General features: G+C 46.9%; 1 protein-coding gene across 2 annotated transcripts in view; it reads left to right on the forward strand.

Moving 5' to 3' along the window:
* Nucleotides 1–20,842, forward strand: part of LOC146832978 (E3 ubiquitin-protein ligase RNF220-like) — a 130,370-nt gene that overhangs the window by 69,728 nt on the left and 39,800 nt on the right. The window lies entirely within an intron of this gene.

The raw sequence follows: 20,842 nt of genomic DNA on the forward strand, positions 1-20,842 counted from the left end.
CCAATGAGTGCAAAAGTAGGGTAAGGGTTGGATAGTGTAGGGGTAAAAATTACTATTCCCCATTACTTACCTCATAATGCGCTGTAATGGCATGCGTTGTAGTGACATGCGTTGTAATGGCATGCGTTGTAGTGACATGAATTGTAATGGCTGCGTTGTAATGGCATGCGATGTAAGGCCAGTTGCATTGTAATGACTGCGTTGTAAATGTAGTGCGTTGTAATGGCTTCGTTGTAATGGTTATTTCCTGTATTGGTGTATTACTGTGCTCCCTATTTAGGACCACATAGGAAATTTCACTCACAAAATAAACTAATTTGCCCAAGATCACGCAATGTGGCATAGGCTCTCTCTGTAGTCTGACTTTTAACAGTTTCCACTGACCAGCCACTCTTTTGTCTTAAATCTCCTCCTGAAATGTCAGATTGTGGCTCTTCACTCTGAATTTGTAATTTCTGATGTCACTGCTCAGGTGGATGGAAATTGTACTGAGGAATGTGGACAAGGGGCCACGATGCGAGATTGAAGGCCCCAAAGATAGGTGTGGGCCAGATCTGACCGGTCAAGGGCAGTGGACAACAGTGGCTGTATTATTTCAATTTCGCAGGCAACCTTGTGGTTTGTAACCATGGGTCACCTCAACGACATAGCCTGGGTGATCTTGGGGGCACCAGTTCAAGTTAAATAAGGGAGAAATTATCACAGAATCAATTGCTACCTGGCTGCCCCTGATGACTGCCAGTGCCACCTGCCTGTATCTTTTTCGGCCTAGATTACCGCTTTCTACACTCTCCTGCCCCTGTATGTAGAATCACTGGGAGAAGGGTTTATTATGCGGGGGAAATAATGTTTGGCCACAAAAACAAGTAGACAGCCTTGGCATCAGAAAGATGAGTGCAGGCGAATTCAAGGTGGAATTTGTATTAATCCTTTAGCTCAAGTCGGGCTGGGGTACCACAGACATAGTGAACGGCTGGCGAGGTCTGCTACAGTGATTGGTTGTCCAAAGTCTTCCAAGGAACTCAAATATACGGCCCTGGAGATTCTGGTGGATGATCCCTGGCTGCACCAGGTGACCAGGGTATGGCCTAGTTGCCCAGGCCCATCTCTCAAGGGGTGTGAAGGGTTTTTGTATTATTGGGTTACCCTGGCATGGATGTTTGGGGGTTCAGCTTTTAGGCTGACCCAAGTTCCCTCTATCTTGAGGGGGCAGGTGAGTTTGCCTTGTAAAGGATGGACCTGATGGGTGGTGTCCCAGACCCAAAACAATTGAATCTGTTGATGTCACAAGGGTTCTGAGGGGTGGTCAACCATGACTCCTTAGAGAAGGTGGTAGGAATTTCATGTCTTCCATGCGATGATCCTCCATCATGTAAATTATGTATTGTGTAATTAGCATGAAAAGTGGAAAATAGTTATGTCATGCTTATGATGGTTACTAAATAAGGCCTTAGAATACTATATTCTCTAATGGAAGAATGGCAGTGAACGTTGGTCAATTTTGTAATTTGAGTACTGTACAATGTTTATTTTGACTGAACGGAGTGAACTGACATGTCTCGCTACGGTCCCCCACCTACAAATATCTGATGTCTGCAGCACCTGCTCACTTGCAGCTGAGGAAGTGGCAGTCTCTTGCATGGCGAGAACGGTATAGGAGGGGGTGGCAACTTGTGTTGTTGAGATGGCATGTATTTTTGTCCGGCAAAGGTGGCAACCCTAGATCGGGTAGAATCGGGTAGGATCATTCGAGGTGACCACATTCACTAATTTTTATTTATTTTGGCCGTAAAAAAGGTTTGTGTACAAGGAATTCCCAAATTTAAGGGGGTTCAAGGCCTGGGGTTCCTGGGGGGCTGCATATCCTCTGTCAGGTATTCACTGTACCTATGGCGATGCGGATCACTTCATTACTGGTCATGAATCACTTTCAGCGCAGGGCCGGAGCCAATGTCACATTAGCCAGTTTGAATTTCGCTTGTCCATAAACAGCTTTACAAACGAGGACTACCCAAATTAGGGCTGTAATGGAGAGCCCGACGGCAGTTAAGGGTCCATGCAGTAACCTTAGTGACACTGGTTACTTTTTTGTCGCATTACCTGGCGGCATGTGGCGGCGCTTCCACTACCGGGTTAAGTGCGACATCACACAGGCTAATTTGGATTTAACTTGGTCGTAAAAAGGTGTCCCAGTCAGGAATAAGCAGGGCCATAAGATGGGTGGACCCCTCCAGGTCTCTGACCCACAAATAATTCAAACCTTATTGTGAAACAGGTCCCTATCTTACCCTATATTCATATGCCCCTAACTTTACAGGAAAACACACTGGTTAATTTCTGGGCAATGACTGTAAAAAAAGGTTAAGGTAAACATATCAGCAATGTAGTTGTGAAAATGTCATTTGTTTTATTTAATCTTGCATTGCCTAAGAGTGTTTTTTCCCAGGAAGCTGGGTTTCTGTCATTTTTTTCATTTGTGTATACTGTGTACTGTGAGCTGAGTCACCTCTAGGTGTCTGTGAGGGTTCAGTTTGTGGGTGTGTGTTTATAAAGAGCCATGCTTGAGACCTCTGGAGATGAGGTTGAAGGTGTGCATGTGTCTCACAGTTCCTATCAGTGGACCATAAATGTGTTCAGAAAACATGCTCATCCCATGACTAGCATCTCTGCAGAGTGCTTAGAACCTTAGTCACATGTGGCAATTGTAACGGGGATTTAGTGTGACAGTGTGTGAAGAATAAACACAGCTGTTAAAATATTGACAAGACAAAGTAAACGGGTGAGGGTTATGGCGAAGTGAAGAAGATACAAAGAGTACATTTAGGAGATAGTGGAAAGAGGTTTATGAATATTAAAGATGAGGTATGAGATATGCAGATGGAGGATTTCAGAAAGACATCAGGGGAAAAGGGGCGTAAATGTCTAACAGAGTGAGAGACTGCAGAAGAAAGTTATGTGAAGGGAAGAATTCAAGTGAATGAGACACTCCGAAGACCACTACCACTTCAATAGACCTTAGTAATGTTTGACTCAGTCTCACATTTTCAGAAATGAAACATTTTCAATTCTAATTATTTACTACAAAAATCAATGTTATTACTCATTTATCTGGTACTGTTAATAAGCATTGGCAATGCCAATAGGTCAGGCTTGTTTTAGTGCATGTGCGTCACTGTCTGATAGGTCTGGATGCAATATCAGAAATCTCACAGAGAGGCACCAGAATATTCGGGAACGCTATAGGAAGTACATCATTTTAGTTTCCTTGTTTTAAGCCACACCCTTTTTTACATAGGCCACACCTCTTGGAAAGGACTCATTGTAATGCTTCTCAGGATGGTCCCACTTTAGCGACCCTTCACTTTTTCATCCCACTTAAAGCATAAGCTCTTCAAAAGTACTTTTTGTTCCACAGCAAACCTGTCTAGACAATAGCCATAGTTAATAAAAATGACAAAAAGGAATGTGATCATGGATGTTATAGGACCTAGGGCGCTGGAACATCTATATTAGGAAAGACTAGGGTTTTTTTTAATAAAGGATAGCGTGGCTGACCATCTGGATAGACATGGGCGAATTAGCTTTAGTTAGTACTGATACTGGCACACTAGATCCGAACAAACAAGGCCAAACTAGAAAATAAGCAAAAATGCAACCTTGTGACATAAATACGTTGTATGCTGTATCGCTGGGGTTTGCAGAAGCATTTCTAAAAGCCGAGCACAAAGTGTACCTTTTTAACATGGCCGCAGAAAAGAGCGAATCATTGATTCTGCAAATTGATTGGCAGCTGTTCGAAAGGGAGGCAAAGCCGACTGACTACTGGGCCTTCTTCGGCGCATTGAGTGATGCAGTTGAGTTTTATACGAGTCTTTTTGTTTCCAAGCTTTTTAACCTCCTTTAAATTGATTTAGAGATTGGGTGAGAAGGAAAGCGTTAGTACTCACTGGTGCCGCAATATTGAGCATTAAGACGCATGTGTACAGTTCGGGGAGCTGGTATTAAGAGATTTGGCCACACTTGGGAAATAGGTCGGCAAGTGGCACATAAGGGTAACGTGGATGGCAGCTGGCCGATGCACACCGGCCACTAACGACCTGCACGCGATGCGCACAAACCATAACCGGAAATGCCTGAGAGCGCGCGCCAGGTGAGACATCCGGTGAAGCGCGATGACAACAAACAAATCTTGAGAGCGCAACGGGCGCTGCGGCCTTCAAACGCCGTGGGCATTCTGTCCTCCGTTAAGGGGCATTTAACTTGTGCCGTACATGAAAAGGGTGATTACACAACTGACTATGGTTCAAGCGCGAGCCCCGACCCTGATTAACCACAGAACAGCGGACAAAAAGCGCAGCCTGCTACAAAGCCAAGCTGGAAACAGTTTGAACGACTGTCAGGCAAACAGTTGGACTTCGCTGTAAACTTACTTCATAGGTTGTTACAAGCCTCTCCATTGACGTTCTTACCTCTGTTTTGGATGGCTTCTCGGTGAGGTGGTCCTTGTGGGAACAGTTTTTCCTAATATTACTTAACACACACTAACTGTATAACTGTTCCACCCCAACCCCTCACTCCTCGTTTTCCTTCTCCTAACTATTCCGAAGGGCCACTGAAATTATGTGGCAGGAGAAGGGCAAATTATGCGGCAGGGTTGTGTAAATTATGCGGCAAGAAAAGGCAAATTATGCCGCATAATGTGGCTCATTTTGTAATAGTATTACTTCATAATGTCGTCATTTTCAAACTTGGTAACACTGTCTGGGTATTGCCTACACCTTAGTAGTACCCGTTTAGCGCCCAGATATAGCAATAAGCAACAGAAAGGTAGCCAGTCCAGCTTTGCTAAAGGACCTTCTACTGTGCGGCAACATGTGTTGCTGCGTTTTTTTAGCTTTTGAACCGCTGGAGCTAGAAACAATTTTTTAAAGTCTGCAGATTATACGGCAAATTATGGAAATTGTGGCAAATGCATCAAATCTGTAATAATGTGAACATTTCCATGGCCACTCAATCACATATTTCCAGTGGTCCTGACTACTCCATTTCAGTCTTTTACTCTCTTGCATCTTATTCTTTCGCTGTCCTCAGTTCTCTTGCCCGTGCTGCTCTCTTTCTAATCCCTCCATCTAATTTTCTCCTCTCTTACATTCTGTCTCTTCTCTGTCTTTCTTTGTCCCGTCATTCTGTGCACCTAAATATCTGTATTTCTCTGTTTGTCCTTTCTTGCTTTTCTCTTCAATTCTCTTTCCTCATATATGGTACTTCTCTCACCCGTTCTCTGCTTTCCCTACTCTGTTTTTCTTCCCTCTCCACCCACCCCTACTTCTGTTTTGTCTTCCTTTACAGCACCTCTATGTTCCTCATGTCTCCACACACTCCTTTCCTTCTTTTCGACCCTTCTCCTTTCTCTGTCAGCCTTCTCTCTCATCTACCTTATCTGCCAACCCCTATGCATTTCCTCTCTTTTTGTCGACTTCTCCTCTCTCTTTCTTCGGCTCGTTCTTCTTACTCTCCCCTCTCCCCTCTCGTCTCCATCCCTTCTCCCCGTCGCATCTCTTCCTTCCCCTCCCCACCCCCGTGAAGGGTAGCAGGTGCCTTATCCCCTTTTCAATACGTGATTCGGAAGCTGCGAGGGGACTCCGGGCTCCCCAAGCAGATATGACCCTGGCCTAAGCTGTAAGAACGGGGATGCCCCCATTTGCCCCCCACACACATCTGTGTGAGGCAGTAATCAGTGCTTTGTGATTGAAAATAGAATATTTGTTCAGACGTCAGGGGGTTGTCAGACCAGCGGGGTCTCTCCTCCATCAGAGTTACGAAGCCCTCCTCCCTACACTGCGTGAACCGTCAAGCTCCCCACAGTCTGCTCACCTCCATAATCGCATCCCTCATCCATTCTAGGAGAACGCGGTGGCAAAGGGGAAACTGCTCCCTGGCGTGGAACTAGGAAGGGGAATTACAAATGGCGGATGGTGTAATGGAGATATCGGGATGTCTAGAACATCGGCCGTGGGTGTAATGTGGCAATTGATGTCTGTTGCATGTTGGAAGGGACTTGGTACTGGGTGTGAGCCCTTGCTGGGCGGAAGGGCCTAGTCCACTGGTTGGATGTACTTCTAATGGTCAATAATACATACAGGGGCTACTACACAGACTGTACTTAGGCTGCTGGACCTGCAATAAGCAGAATGTACAGGAGGTGGCGCCCTTGCATAGTTGTCTGCTTTCAGTTGGGCTCTCAAGAGTATCAGCGGTGTTAGTGGACGCTAAAAACGCTAGCATATTATTCTAACGCCACACGATGAAAATATTAGGAAAGTGCAACTTTCTTCAAGATATGCCAGGTGACTTATTTACTATTTTAAATCAATTCCTGTAATATTTTAGGAGAAGAAAAAATTCCTCATATATTTTTAAATGTTTGAATTTTTGTAGTTTAGCAAATGATGGCGGCGTGCCCTGAGAGCTCAGTTGAAAGTAATAAGCATTTACAAAGTCAATAGCTCTCGCCTTTGTGGAGTTTTAGCTTTTGCTGTGCAGCGTGGCTAAAGTAAAAAAATAAATAAAACCTTTGAAGCCCGCTTAATGATGTAGGTGTGCCTACAAAATTACACTATGCTTTCCTAGGTTTCGCCTGCACAGGGCTTGCGCCGTGCTTGTGAAATCTCTTGTATTTAATACATCGTAAAAGAGGGCAGTTATCAGTCCCCATAGCTGAATTACTGTGTTCATTCGCTTTTGTGTGGATTTTTTTTATTAACTTCCCCAGGCTGCTCTCATATACGATACTTCTACTTAACCTGTTTAAGCCCCATTCACTGTCAAAATAAGATCTCTAACCGCTGATAAGGCAGACAGATTATAACAGTATGCTGAAGTGCTTGCTTTTTATTACTTAGTTATGGAAAGCAGATGCCTTAGCCTTAGGATTACCGGTTTGATGTTTTCAACCTAATCTATTTGGTCATTATGATCAAATTCTAAATGTTTTAATAAACATTGCACGTTAAAATATACTTAATATACAAGAGCTATGCTATATTTTACTACTAAACAGGCGGCCACAAGTGCAGTTGCCTTGCAGACAACAGGGTCATGATTTGAATGATGCAGCAGGTGCAGTAGCACCGGGCTAAAACGTTGTCAGAATTCCTCTAAACACACACTATTGCCACATATGATTACTAAACAGGCAGTTACAATTCCAGTTGCCTTGCAGTTAAAAGGGAATTGATGCAGCAGCACCGGGGCCAAAAGCTCTAGCAACCCCACTAAACCCAGATTATTGCTAACATTTAAAACTAAACAGGCAGTCACAAGTGCAGTTACCTTGCAGACAACAGGGGTCATGATTTCAATGGTGCAGCAGGTGCAGTGAAATCAGGACGAAAAGCTCTAGGCACCACACTAAACACCTACAATTGCTATTTTTTACTACTAAACAGGCAGTCACAAGTGCAGTTACCTTGCAGACAACAGGGTCATGATTTGAATGGTGCAGCAGGTGCCGTGGCACCGGGACCAAAAGTTGTCAGAACTTCTTTAAACACCTACTATTGCTATATTTTACAACTATACATGTAGACACAATTGCAGATATCCTTCAGTTTAAAGGGGCTTGATTTGAATGGTGCAGCAGGTGCAGTGGCACAGAGCCTAAAAGTTGTCAGAACTCCTCTAAACACCTAATATTGCTATACTTTACAGCTATACAAGCAGACACAATTGCAGTTAACTTGCAGTTAAAAGAGGCTTGATTTATTTAAATGGTGCATCAGGAGCAGTGGCACCAGAGCCAAAAGTTGTCATAACTCCACTACACAGCTAATATTTGTATATCTTACTACTAAACAGGCAGTCATGAGTGCAGTTATCTTGCAAGCAACGGGGTTATTATTTGAATGGTGCAGCAAGTGCAGTGGCACCGGGCCCAAAATGTGTCTGAACTCATCTAAACACCTAATATTGCTATATTTTACAACTAAACAGGCAGCCATAAGTGTAGTTATCTAGCAAGCGCTAGTGTCTTGATTTCAATAGTGCAGTAGGTGCAGTGGCACCGGGACCAAAAGCTCCAGGCACCCCACTAAACACCTAATATTGTTATATTTTATTCCTAAACAGGCAAACACAAGTGCAGTTCCCTTGCAGACAACAGGGTCATCATTTGACTGGTGCAGCAGATGTAGTAGCACCGGGCCCAAAAGTTGTCAGAACTCCTCAAAACACATATTATTTCTATATTTGACTACTAAACAGGCAGTCACAATTTCAGTTACCTTGCAGTTAAAAGGGACTTGATTTGAATGGTGCAGCAGGTGCAGTGGCACTGGGGCCAAAAGCTTTAGGGACCCCTCTAAACCCAGATTATTGCAAAATGTTACTACTAAACAAGACAGTCACAAGTGCATTTATCTACCAGGCAATGGGGTCATGATTTGAATGGTGCAGCAGGTGCAGTAGCACCAGGACCAAAAGCTCTAGACACCCCAATATACACCTAATACTGGTATTTTTTTTTACTACCAAACAGGCAGTCACAAGTGGAGTTACCTTGCAGACAATAGTCATGATTTGAATGGGGCAGCAGGTGCCATGGCACCAGGACCAAAAGTTGTCAGAACTCGTTTAAACACCTACTATTTCTATATTTTACTACTATACATGCAGACACAATTGCAGATATCATTCAGTTTAAAGGGGCTTGCTTTGAATGGTGCAGCATGTGCAGTGGCACCGGGGCCAAAAGCTCTAGGGACCACACTAAACGCAGAATATTGCAAAATTTTACTACTTAGCAGGCAGTCACAAGTACAGCTATCTAGCAGGCACCAGGGCCATGATTTCAATAGTGCTGCAGGTGCAATGGCACCGGGGCAAAAAGTTGTCAGAACTACTCTAAACACCAAATATTGATGTATTTAACTACTAAATAAGCAGCCAACAGTGCAGTTATCTTGCAGGCACCAGGGACATAATTTGAAGGGTGCAGCAGGTGCAGTGGCACCAGGCCCAAAAGTTGTCAGAACTCCCCTAAAGACATAATATTACTATTACAGCAATTAATTACATTTTTTCCCTCTTTCATTTCATTTTTAGGTCTCGCCTAGCTATTGGAGGGAATGTGTTTACCACACCTGCTGTACCCTGATTCAAATCTGAAAAACCCCTCAACTCGCACATACATTGGTTTATTTACAAGCCCTTTGCGTCACTTTTTTCTATATTAAAGTGACGCACCGGTGGCGCAAGGGGCTTGCAAATAAGCCCTACAAAGCATTACTCAACACAGGCCCTACATCAACAGCTGTGTACACTTCCATCGACCTCCCAGGCACCCCCGCTCAACAGGACTCTCACTGCCATCTGTTGGTTCCTACCAGGCACAAACAAGCATTTGCAATGCAATAGGTCTCGCATTTGCGAGAGTTTGAGCTATTAGCATTGTAAATGACAGTGCCTTTTATTTATGTTTTAAAAAAACCAAACTTAAATAAAAAGCATTGTTATTTACAATGCCAATAGCTCAAACTCGTATAAATGCGAGAACTATTGCATTGCAAATGCTTGTTTAAATTGTTGCTATTCCCTACCCGCACTATACCAGTATTACCAGCACAATATATTGCCTTTTTGTACATAAACAAGTAATAACACTTTAACTGACTTTCTGTAACTTGTATTGTACAACTACTCAGCAAGCTGCAACTTACAACAAAAACAGCTTATCATTAATCACATAGGCGAAACCTAATGCATTTACTAATGCTTGTTTTCTTTTAGCTACTGATCCAATTTGGATTGGTGACTAAAAAGAAAAAGAAAACCTTTTTTGTTAAAGGAGGTGGTGGGTAGAGTGGAAGCAACATGCGGGAGTGTATCGGTGTTGGACTTGGCCCTGCTTGCTGGGTCATCCCGGAACGTTTTGCCTTTCCCCCTAGCCTTTTTGCTGTATGAATGTGACTGAATACTGCGCAATGGTGTGCATAGGCTTATTTTCACCATTGAAGAAAGTGTCACTTTTAAAAATGTCACCCTGTCTGTGCGCTTGTGCCTGCCTGAAGTGGGTTGCAGGTCTAGTGTTTGAAGTGACCAAGGCTGACTCCGCCCCCTGGGGTGTGTCCGTCTCACACACCCCCAGCTATTGGAGGGAAGCCTGGCAGACAGGGTGCCCTACACCTCCCCCAAAACCAGTTGGGACCGGTTTCCCCAGAGGGCCTTCTAGAAGGTTCTGGGCCTTTCTGGTAGGTGGGGTTAGGAGTGCATATATAGAGGAGCTGAGGCTCCATTTGGGTGTGCTGTGCGTGGACTTTGATTGAGAGGGGACACTCTGCCAGGAGGTACCGCCGCAAGGGCCTGTGTGCTGGCCCCTGTGCCCATCTGCACCCCCTCTTCTGTCCACAGGGCTAGTGAGAGCCTCTGCTGGAGTGAAGACTGCTATGCCAGGAGGAGTGTCACTTTATGGGAGTTGACAGTTTCTAGGAACTGCTGTCCTGTACTGATGAGAGCCCACTGTCTGCTGATCTTGTCCAGCATTTCCTGCCTGCTCTCCTGCCCTAGCGCCTCATTAGCGCTATCATCTGTTTGCCTGCACTCCAAGGAGGTGAGGAGCATGGGTGCTACTTTACTCAGTGGGACCCCGGGACTGTGAGCCATCTAGCGCCTCGTGAGCGCTGCCTCCAGCACCTGCCCAGGAGAAGAAGGTGCGTGGGTTCTGCAGCGCGTGCTGCCAGGTAGAGCTGTTTATTTTAAAAGTACAGCGGGAGCCTACCCCACATTTGTGGTCCGTCGCGGGTGCCCACCCCGCGTTATTGTGCACTTTGGCTTCTTTGAAGTAAGCGGGTGCCCACCCCGCGTTTGTGCTGCAATTGCCACTTTAAAAAAATAGTGGGAGCCTACCCCGCATTTCGGCCACGTCCAGAGCGCTTTGTAAAGCAGCGGGTCCCACCCCGCGTTGCTTGGCTGCACTTTGCTTGTTTGCTCCAGGCGGGAGCCTACCCGCACTTCTAAACTGCCCAGAATCACTGCCGCAGCCCGGGGCCAGAAGAAGAAGTGAGCCGGAAGACGAAGCCTGGTGGTGGGCACGGCCTGGGAAGCGGTCTGGAGCCTTGCGGGCTCCACATTCAAGTCCTGAGTCCCAGGAGAGGACCCGGGTGAAGCCAGGAGAGGCCGAGGAAGAAGACCGGATACTTGCGACCCCCGGAGCAGCCCAGCAGGAAGCCCTGGTGAGTGGGGCCTGTCCCGCCAGCATTGCCGGCGCCTGTCTCCTGCAGCAGCTGCGTGTGTCAGGGGAGGCACCGGAGGAGACCCGTGCGCAGTTTTTGAGGAATCGCCGGCGGGCGGGGCTCCCCTTGGTGAAGCTGGAAGTAGGTCCCAGGAGAGGGACCTGTGGGAGCGCCATGCCGGTATCCGTGGGTTCTCTACAGAGTCCCTAGAGAGGCCGCAGAATGGGGCTCAGTTGGTAACTTGGTGGGGGGTGGAGTCGGGGCACATTGTCGGTGCCGGCCCCCTGGTGGCCGCACTGAGGGCCCCGTGGTGCCCGTGCGAGCCTCACAGCTGCCCTGCGAGAGCGTGGGGAGCTGCTACGTTGTGGGCCAAATTACTTGTTGATTACCGAGCCCCAGAGAGGGGCCCGACTTTACCTGCACTGATTGTACTGTACACAGCTGCCCCACCGGACAGTGGGAAGCTGCACCTAATGGGCACTGGTTGTATTGGAGTCCAAGGTGGGCTCCAGTGGCACGTGTAGTGCAAGTGCTTGTTTGGGGGCATTGCATTCCTCAGGAGGAACGAGAGAGGAGTGAGAGACCCTTCCGCCCTAGTGCTTTGCGCACCGGGGGTATATTTACGAGGCCTGTTGCCCCTCATGATTCATTCCTACTATGGTTGTGTGCTCATTATGCCCACCACTACGCAGGATGTAATTCATGCCTAATGTGTTTATCTCCCAGGAGAGGTGCAGGATATATTTTGTTATACCTACTGTTGCATTCATGCTTATCGGAAGTATTGCCTCCATGTGAATATGCTTATGGCCAATGAGACTTATGTTGGCTATACATAATGTCTTTCTATTCCTATGGTGATGCCTCATGCCATTTTGCCTAATGTTATGCTTTATACCTTGTGCCCACTGGTTCTAGGCCTAATGTTTTCATTTGAGGCCTGCACTAATGTGTTCATGCTAACGCAGGTTTTGGGCCTAGTGTTTTCATGCTACGGAGATGCTGCATGCTAATGCTGTTCCCTCAAGGGTAATATGGGTATGCCTAACGTGATGCATAATTTGATTTATGCCGACGGGTTCGGTGCCTAAGACATCTACGCTAATGAGGTATGCCTAATGTGCTGCTCCTGTTTTATACCTAACACTCTTATGCCTAAGGTCATGCCTTCGCCCTGATGATGTTGCCTCTATGGCCACCTGTTGATGCCTAGTGCCAATGCGGTATATGCTGTATGTTCCTGCCCACTCTGATCTAGGCTAATGGGATGATGCTAAGTTCATTATTCTACCCGTAGGTATGGACTGATTACACTTATTATTGCTTATGGACTTCCATGTATCCTTGGACTGGTGATGGTTCTGGCAGCGGCCCGGTTGGCTCTGCCTTGTAAATAGTCCCCCTGTGACTTGCTACCCAGTGCCGGCTGGCACGGTAGACCTGTACCTGTGATTGCATTCTAATGTGTTTTACCTAATACACAAGTTATTTTTCCTGCAACCTGGTGTGGAGTCTCCTTTTGTGGTGTGCCCGGTGTGTTGCCTGTGAGTGTGCTGCGCAGATGCTTTACACATTTCTCCTGGTTTAGCCTACACGCTCCGCACCACGCTACCCGTTTCTAACAATGGGGAACAGTGAAGCAACACTGTGAAGGTTAGGTAGAGAACACTGAAGCAACAGGGGGGAGGTGGAAGTGATGAAACATGGGATTGGGAAAAACTACACGGAACTATAAGAAGAAGCATATGGGTGAGTGCAAGGGAGCAAGGAGGGTGAGGACAAGCAGTTGGGCAACAGAGAGCAGCACGGAGTACAGCGGGAGAGAAGTACAGGAGGGTGACCGTTCCAAAACGCACGCCCTCTAATGCATGGAGTATTTCACACAAAATTAAAAAGTAGTGCTTGAAATGCAAGCAATAGAAGCAGCAATGCCAGCCAATCAAATCGGTTAAAAAGAGGCAATGCTCCATGGGAGGGATAAACACAAGATTTGCAAGCTGGGACACAAAAACATACAGGCAAATGAGAGTGAGAAAGAAAACCAACCAATGGTAAGGGATGGCTGGGCTCCAAGTCCCTTTATCTTCTTGGGAAGCTACAAAGTGCTTTGCAACAGATGCCCAGGCTCAGTCTAGTAGGCTAAATTGAAAAACTAGCAATACTCCCTTCTTTACACTGGAGCACTGCAGTGCTCACACTGTGCAGCAGATGGCATCTGTGCATATGTAAAGGTCAGGCCAAAAGTTTCAGGTTGAAACCTGCCTTGCTAGGGGATGGCACTCAATCTGCAGTTTTCACTGTGTACAATTGGGCACTTGTTCAGAAGTACAGGACATAGCATCAAAGACAATTTAAGACATGAACAAAGTGGGCAATTGTTGGGGTCCCCTCCTTCAAAGGGGCCCCCTGTGAAATGAAAGTCTCTCTCTAGCTCACCTCAGGGTAGTTTTGTATCTTAACCTTTAACATATGGTTCAATATTGTCAGCCAACATTGTGCTTGAATTAGGAAACAATGGGTTGTAAAATTCAAAGTTGCTCCAAACAGGGACCCTCAAAATAGTTCTTGCCCTGGCCCTCAAAATCCTTAAGGTGACACTCAATAGCTTCCTGGTTCAAAGGCTGGCAAATCAGCAGGGTTCACACTGTGCAACAGAGGGCGCTTATGAATGAATATGGACAGCCCCTTGTCTCTACAGAGGCTAGCGAACACTCAGTGCACAGTTCTCAGTGCTCAGAGAGCATCTCGTCATAAATTAAGGACACCCCCTTTTACTTCTAGTGCCTAGGCATCAGTTCACCAAAGTGGCAATTGTAGCAGATGTGACTGTGTAAACAGCCTCAAGACAAGGAACAGCCACTCAGGCTTCCATATAAATCAGCCAATTGTAGCCATATACCATCACTCATTTTCGATCATTGACCATTTTGGTTGGCTTATCTCAGTCTTCGTAAAAAAAAAAGCCTTCTTCGCACAACTTATGCACATGAAGGGACTATACTGATCCATTTACTACTACTCTCCAACTATTTGCCTTTGTGATCCATACTGCAATAACATATGAGGTACCATCTTTAGCTATCCCGTTTTCTCACCTGATTCTTTTACTGTGCACATACAGGCCTTGATAAAGACCATTGGACAAAATATACCTGTGGGCTGTTCTACTCCATCAAAGGCGTTTCTGCTATTTGCTGTTCTTCCTTATCCAGAGCAATGTGATATATTAAACCATAAGGGCATACTGAACTTCATGAAGTCTCCTGAGGAATTCATTTAGACATTGCCCATAATACTTTTTCTTTGTGTGCTCCGAGTCTTTCCTTGCTGAGATAATACATTTGTTATGTTATGTGAATTTGTAGAGCACGGCTAAACACCTGGGAGGGTATCCAGGCCTTGAGTAGGGCAGGCCTGAGGGGTGAGGAGGAGAGTATGCCCATTTTGTTTGGAAGAGCCATGTCTTGAGGTTCCTTTGGAAGTCTGTGATGGAAGAGGAGGATGTTGTGAGGTGTTTCGGGAGGTCATACCAAGTTTTGGCTGTGAGGTATGAGAAAGAGAGTCCTACGCATCTGCTCTTCTTACTGTGAGGGAGGTGTGCTCTTGCCTGGGATGCAGATCGATGGTGTCTGGTGGGTTGGTAGAAATTGAGGCAGTGTTTGAGATAAGCTGGACCAGTGTTGTGGAGAGCTTTGTAGGCGTGGGTGAGTAGCTTGAACTTACATCTTTCCTAGACTGGAAGCCAGTGGAGATTATTGAGGTGTGGGGAGATGTGGTTATTTCCCTGGATGTTCAGAGTGAGTCTGGCAGCAGAGTTTTAGGTGGTTTGAAGTCAGCGTAGGACATGGGCTGGAATTCCGATGAACAGGGCGTTTCTGTAATCAAGTCTACTTGTGATAAGAGCCTGGGGAACCATTCGTCTGGCGTTCAGTGGAATCCAGTTGAAGATGTTTAAAAGTATTTTTTTACTTCCTCAGCTGCAAGTGAAGGTTCACTATCATCTCCTCATACTCCATTTTTACACTAATAGTGAATTCTAAAGTATTATTCACTTTCAGTATTACAAATAATGGGCAGAAAACAAGGAAGGAGGTCTCCTGATGCTCATGAGGGTGTGCCAATGGCACTCATTGTTCCACCTCCGAGGCTAGGAGTCATGAGGGTCAAGCAAGGAGATCACAGGCGACCCCTAAAAAACTCCCTTTAGCATCACTGGACTTTAGTAGTTCAGGGAAGAGTTTCTTTGCATTTCAGAAGTTTCCATTGCTTTTTGTGGGAATGTATCTCCCATGTGCATTGCAGAGCTCTGCTGGTGGAGTAGGTACACCCCATGTGCTTCACCAATCTTAAAACACCTCAAACATATCACCAGTTCACAACACAACATCATTATCATCAAACAAGAGCACCAGCAATAGAACAGCCCCAGCCCAAAGCATCAATATTAGGCAATAGCAACACCAAAAACTGCACCATCCCAGAAGAAAAACATAGACGAAAAGAAGCCACATGATCAGTTTTGTGCAACACATAACCAAACTTCAGGGTCAAGGTTGAAAAAGCAGTGCTAGAGGTCACAGAGGGCAAGTCCGGGGTCGCAACAACAACCTCTTGCCAACCCTAAATAAAGTCCATGCTCCAGTGACTGCTGAACTGGTCACAAACATACCAGGCCGTCTGTACCTGTTCACTCTCCTGAATACACAAACTCAGACCGAATCAGTTCACCGTTGGACGAACTGGGGGAGAGGAGTTGGCCTAACGGCTAGGGCGCTCGACCTCTGACCTGGGGAACTGGGTTCGAGTCTCGGTAATGTCGCTGAACATTCTGTGATTCTGGGCAAATCACTTAATCTCCCCGTGCCTAACAAAAAATGAATGTGTGTCCTCGTGTAACGTAACTGGTGCTATGTAAAGCGCTCTGATACGCGATTGGATTCAGGTCAAGTTCGCGCACGCGCAAAAAACTCAGCAAAAAAATAAGTTTTGAGGCAGCAGTTTGTTAGACAGTTTCCAACTTACAGGCAATCCCTGTTACCTTCCTACTCACTAAGTCCGTGCACACCTTACCTAGTTAAACCTTACCCTGCCTCCGATCCCTCTGCTGCAGTGCTTGGTATTTCCTTGAGCCTATGGTTGGTTACCTTCGGGTACCCATCCTTATGGGCAAGCATCTACTTCGAGCCCGGCTGGGCGACCTTGCACTACTTCCAGTGTACCCTCTTCCCTTGTACCTCCGGACAGGTGTTTCCTTCCTGCCCAGCTGCTGGAACATTCACTTTTAGCTATACCTTTTACTTTCTGTTTATGGGCAAGTGTCTGTTTCCAGCCCAGCTGCATCAGTAATCAATTCTGACTTAACCTTTTACCTTCTACTTCCTGGAAATAGTATGCTTCCAGCCCAGCAAGGTGATTGCTCCTGTCCAGTTCTCACCTTCCTTTCTGGTTCAAGTGTTTGCTTCTACACCCTTCCTCCCACCCTCCACCCCAACAAGCATCATCCCAACTACCAACCCTTCCTAGTGAAATATCCCCTCTAGAACTTCCCAAACACTTCCAGATCAAGGAACTGGGTGGCCCCTTTTCCCTTTCGTTTTCAGGTGACCCTGTCACCTCCACACTAAGTTTATCCGGGCCACAGGTGCTGCCCTGAAGGGTTTACTTCTGGTTCAGCATCACAGGTCACCACAGTGACCTGCCAGGACCTTCTCGGTTCTGTTACTGGTGGCATGCCTGTTCCTCTTGAGTTATAGCTCCCTCTCACCTATGGCCCCATATCCAGAAACCACTCGGGACCACCTTGTAAATCCCAAATACCCTTTCAACAGAAATACTGTGAGTGTACCAGCCCCCTAATTAATCGATCCAAAGGGGGATGGGTGGGCAGGTTCCCTGTCGAATTCTGTGACAAAAGAGTGCCCCCGGGCAGGCACCTGGAGGTTCAGTGGACCTGCCCCAAACCCTAATTATGCCTGGTGAATTTATGAGTGGATGGATCCCATGTGCCTGACTAGGCATGCTAGGTACCTTCCTGGCATTTCTTCACTCAGGTGCATTCCCGGCATTCCTCCAACTATCATCCTTGACATCTCTAGGCACTCCTGCCTGGGAACGGCTTTAAGTATGTTCGATAGGGTGACCAGACGTCCCGGATTGCCCGAACAGTCCCGGTGTTTGAAGGCCTGTCCTGGAGTCCCGACAATTTCTCCTAAAACACAAAAATGCCCTGGTTTTTAAGGGAGGGTCGGGTGAACCATCACATTACTCAGGGCTAGCTCTAGGTCAGTGCGATCGGTGCCACCGCACCGGGCGCTGACTTGAGGTGGGGGTGTCATTTTTGCAAGTATAATAACATTTTAAAAGCACCTGCTGCACCTGCTGCTGTGTTCCTGACCCCCAGCAATTTTCATGCATCAATTAAAACGTCAAGATAACTCAGGTGATTAATCGTGTTCCTGGAAAAAGACAGGAGATTTGTCTAGTGGAAGTTTTGACTCCACCTAAGGTAGTTAATGTGCCTGCTGCTAAGAACGTGTATGATGCAGATCAATCACAAAGTGCATATAATGTAAATAGGTCTGTGGGTTACTGCTTCTGTAAAATAGCTCTTTTTGCTATTTGTAGTTTATAAGTCAAAATCCTAATATAGAACATTGAGCTATTATCTGTCATCAAAGAGCTGCATGCAAAATGCAAGGTGGGAGAGGACTTGGCCTAACGGCTAGGGCGCTCGACCTCGGATCTGAGGAACTGGGTTCGAGTCTCGGTAACGACGCTGAACATCCTGTGATTCTGGGCAAATCACTTAATTTCCTGGTGCCTAACAAAAAAAAATAATGTAACGTAACTGGTGCTATGTAAAGTGCTCTGATACCTGATTGGATTCGGGTTAAGTTTGCACTCTATAAAACTCTGCAAAAAATAAAAGGTATATAATAGAGCTATATGTTTTTTTGCAGTCTTTCATTATCCTAATCTTCACAAAAGGGGTCATTTGGGTAGAAAACAATTATTATTATTAAAGAGAACCCCTAACAATGGTGTTATGTTTCAAATTCTGAATTTGTGCTTTTACAGAATAAGGCCTCTTAAACTATATTGCCTACCAGTACTGATGACATATCACTCCCACACTACACCTTGTAGTCCTGTCTGATGTAACATTTCCTATACACTGAGTTACACATATACGATTGTCTCTGCAATATGTGTGATGTAAAGTGCTCTGACACCTAACACTGATATGAGTGGTGCTATAGAACTAAATTAATCTGAGAGGCTGGTTGTGGAGACTTGAGGGGCACTGTTAAAGGGTGCTAGTGAGGGAATCCGTGGCAGAAGTGGTCATTAGGGGGACCCCAACAAACATTGTCACACAGGGCACCACCAGTGTTAATGCCGGCCCTGACATTAATCACAGTGCTGGCAGATTCATGTTTCAGCCGGTCCTCTCAGAAACCGAGGTCAGAAGTTAAAATTTGTTTAGTCTTCTGCTGTGCTGCCTCGCCTCATTCAAGCAGCACAGCAGGAATGTATGAGGTGTGAATCAGGGCTGCAGAGCCCGGCTGTGCCACGCAACAGCCGAACCCTGGAGATGCTCACAAAAAGGGGAGGGAATGTGACAATTTATAAATATATATATCCTTGTGTGTGCGAGTATATATATGTGTGCGTGTGTGTGTATCAGGCTCTGTGATGCAATAGAACATTTAGTCCCATTTCTATGTCTGTGCCCGTTGCGTTTTTTTCGATCTGAAAATCTGGCCACTCTAATGTTTGAGCGATATTTCCACCCCCTTCATAAAGGACCTCTGATTTAAGAGGCAGTATTGGGCAGTTTTGGACATAGTCAGCCATACTTCCTCCTGAAGGTAGTAAGCTCTCAATGCCAATAGTCTGCAGCAGAGTCGCAGGTGTATAATTACAGGTGGCTCCGCATCACTTCGAGGTGGAGGATGGACCTGCAGCACCCACATCCTGTAGCACACGGGTACTCATAGTACGGCCCGCGGGCCGCCAGCGGCCCGGCAAGCCTTCCTTAGCGGACCGCGGACCTTGCAGACATTGTACCAGTGTTTTTAAAACATTTTTTAAAGAGTGTCAGCAAACACCACCGCAGCAGCGTGGACTCCGAGACACTCTGCTCTATGGGGGCTAGGCGATTCCAGCAATAGTCAGAGTGGAGATGCTGGGGCGCTAAGAAGAGGTGAAATACAACAAAGCCTCATTAAAAAGTAAATGGTCTTTTAAAGACCTGTGAAGTACTCAGGTGCAGCTGTGTGTGTGCCCCGGAAGCTGTCTCAGCCGGGGCTGAGACACGCGTGGGGTGAGGTGACAGAGGGTGACAGACAGAGGGAGACAGAGGGAGGGAGACAGAGGGAGGGAGACAGAGGGAGAGAGAGGGAGGGAGACAGAGAGAGGGAGACAGAAGGACGGAGACAGAGGGAGACAGACAGAGGGAGACAGAGGGAGGGAGACAGAGGGAGACAGACGGAGGGAGACAGGGAGACAGACAGAGGGAGACAGACAGAGGGAGGGAGAGGGAGGGAGACAGAGAGAGAGAAGCAGACAGAGGGAGAGGGAGACAGAGAGAGGGAGACAGAGAGAGGGAGACAGAGGGAGGGAGATAGAGGGAGGCAGAGGGAGAGAGTCAGGGGGAGACAGAGGGAGGGAGAGGGAGACAGAGAGAGGGAGACAGAGAGAGGGAGACAGAGGGAGACAGACAGAGGGAGAAAGAGGGAGGGGGATAGAGGGAGGGGGACACAGAGAGAGGGAGGGAGACAGGCAGAGGGAGACAGAGGGAGACAGACACAGAGAGGGAGACAGAGATAGAGGGAGACAGAGATAGAGAGAGAGAGGGAGGGAGACAGAGAAAGAGGGAGGGAGACAGAGACAGACAGAGATAGAGATAGAGACAGACAGAGACAGGGACAGACAGAGATAGATAGAGGCAGAGACAGACGGAGACAGAGAGGGAGACAGAGAGAGGGAGACAGGGACAGACAGAGACAGGGACAGGCAGAGACAGGGACAGACAGACAGATAGAGGCAGAGACAGGGACAGACACATAGAGGCAGAGACTGAGACAGGTGGAGACAAAGAGGCAGGGAGACGGAGAGGGAGACAGAGAGGGAGGGAGAGGGAGGGAGAGACAGAGAGAGAGGGAGACAGAGGGAGACAGAGAGAGGGAGACAGAGGGAAACAGAGAGAGGGAGACAGAGGGAGGCAGCGGGAGACAGAGGGAGGGAGTCAGGGGGAGACAGAGGGATGTAGTCAGGGGGAGACAGAGGGAGAGAGAGGGAGGGAGAGAGACAGAGGGAGGGAGACAGGCAGAGAGAGGGAGGGAGACAGAGGGAGAGAGAGGGAGGGAGACAGAGGGAGAGAGAGGGAGACAGAGTGAGTGAGTGAGACAGAGGTAGACAGAGAGAGAGGGAGGGAGAGAGATAGAGAGAGGGAGGGAGACAGAGAGAGAAAGAGAGGGAGGGAGACAGAGAGAGAGAGGGAGAGACAGAGAGAGAGAGAGAGAGAGAGGGAGGGAGGGAGGGAGGGAGGGAGAAGGAGGGAGAGAGAGAGAGAGAGAGAGAGAGAGAGAGAGAGAGAGAGAGAGAGAGAG

The sequence above is a fragment of the Triturus cristatus genome, chromosome 4_2 (assembly GCF_964204655.1).
Source record: "Triturus cristatus chromosome 4_2, aTriCri1.1, whole genome shotgun sequence".
Taxonomy (NCBI): Eukaryota; Metazoa; Chordata; class Amphibia; order Caudata; family Salamandridae; genus Triturus; species Triturus cristatus.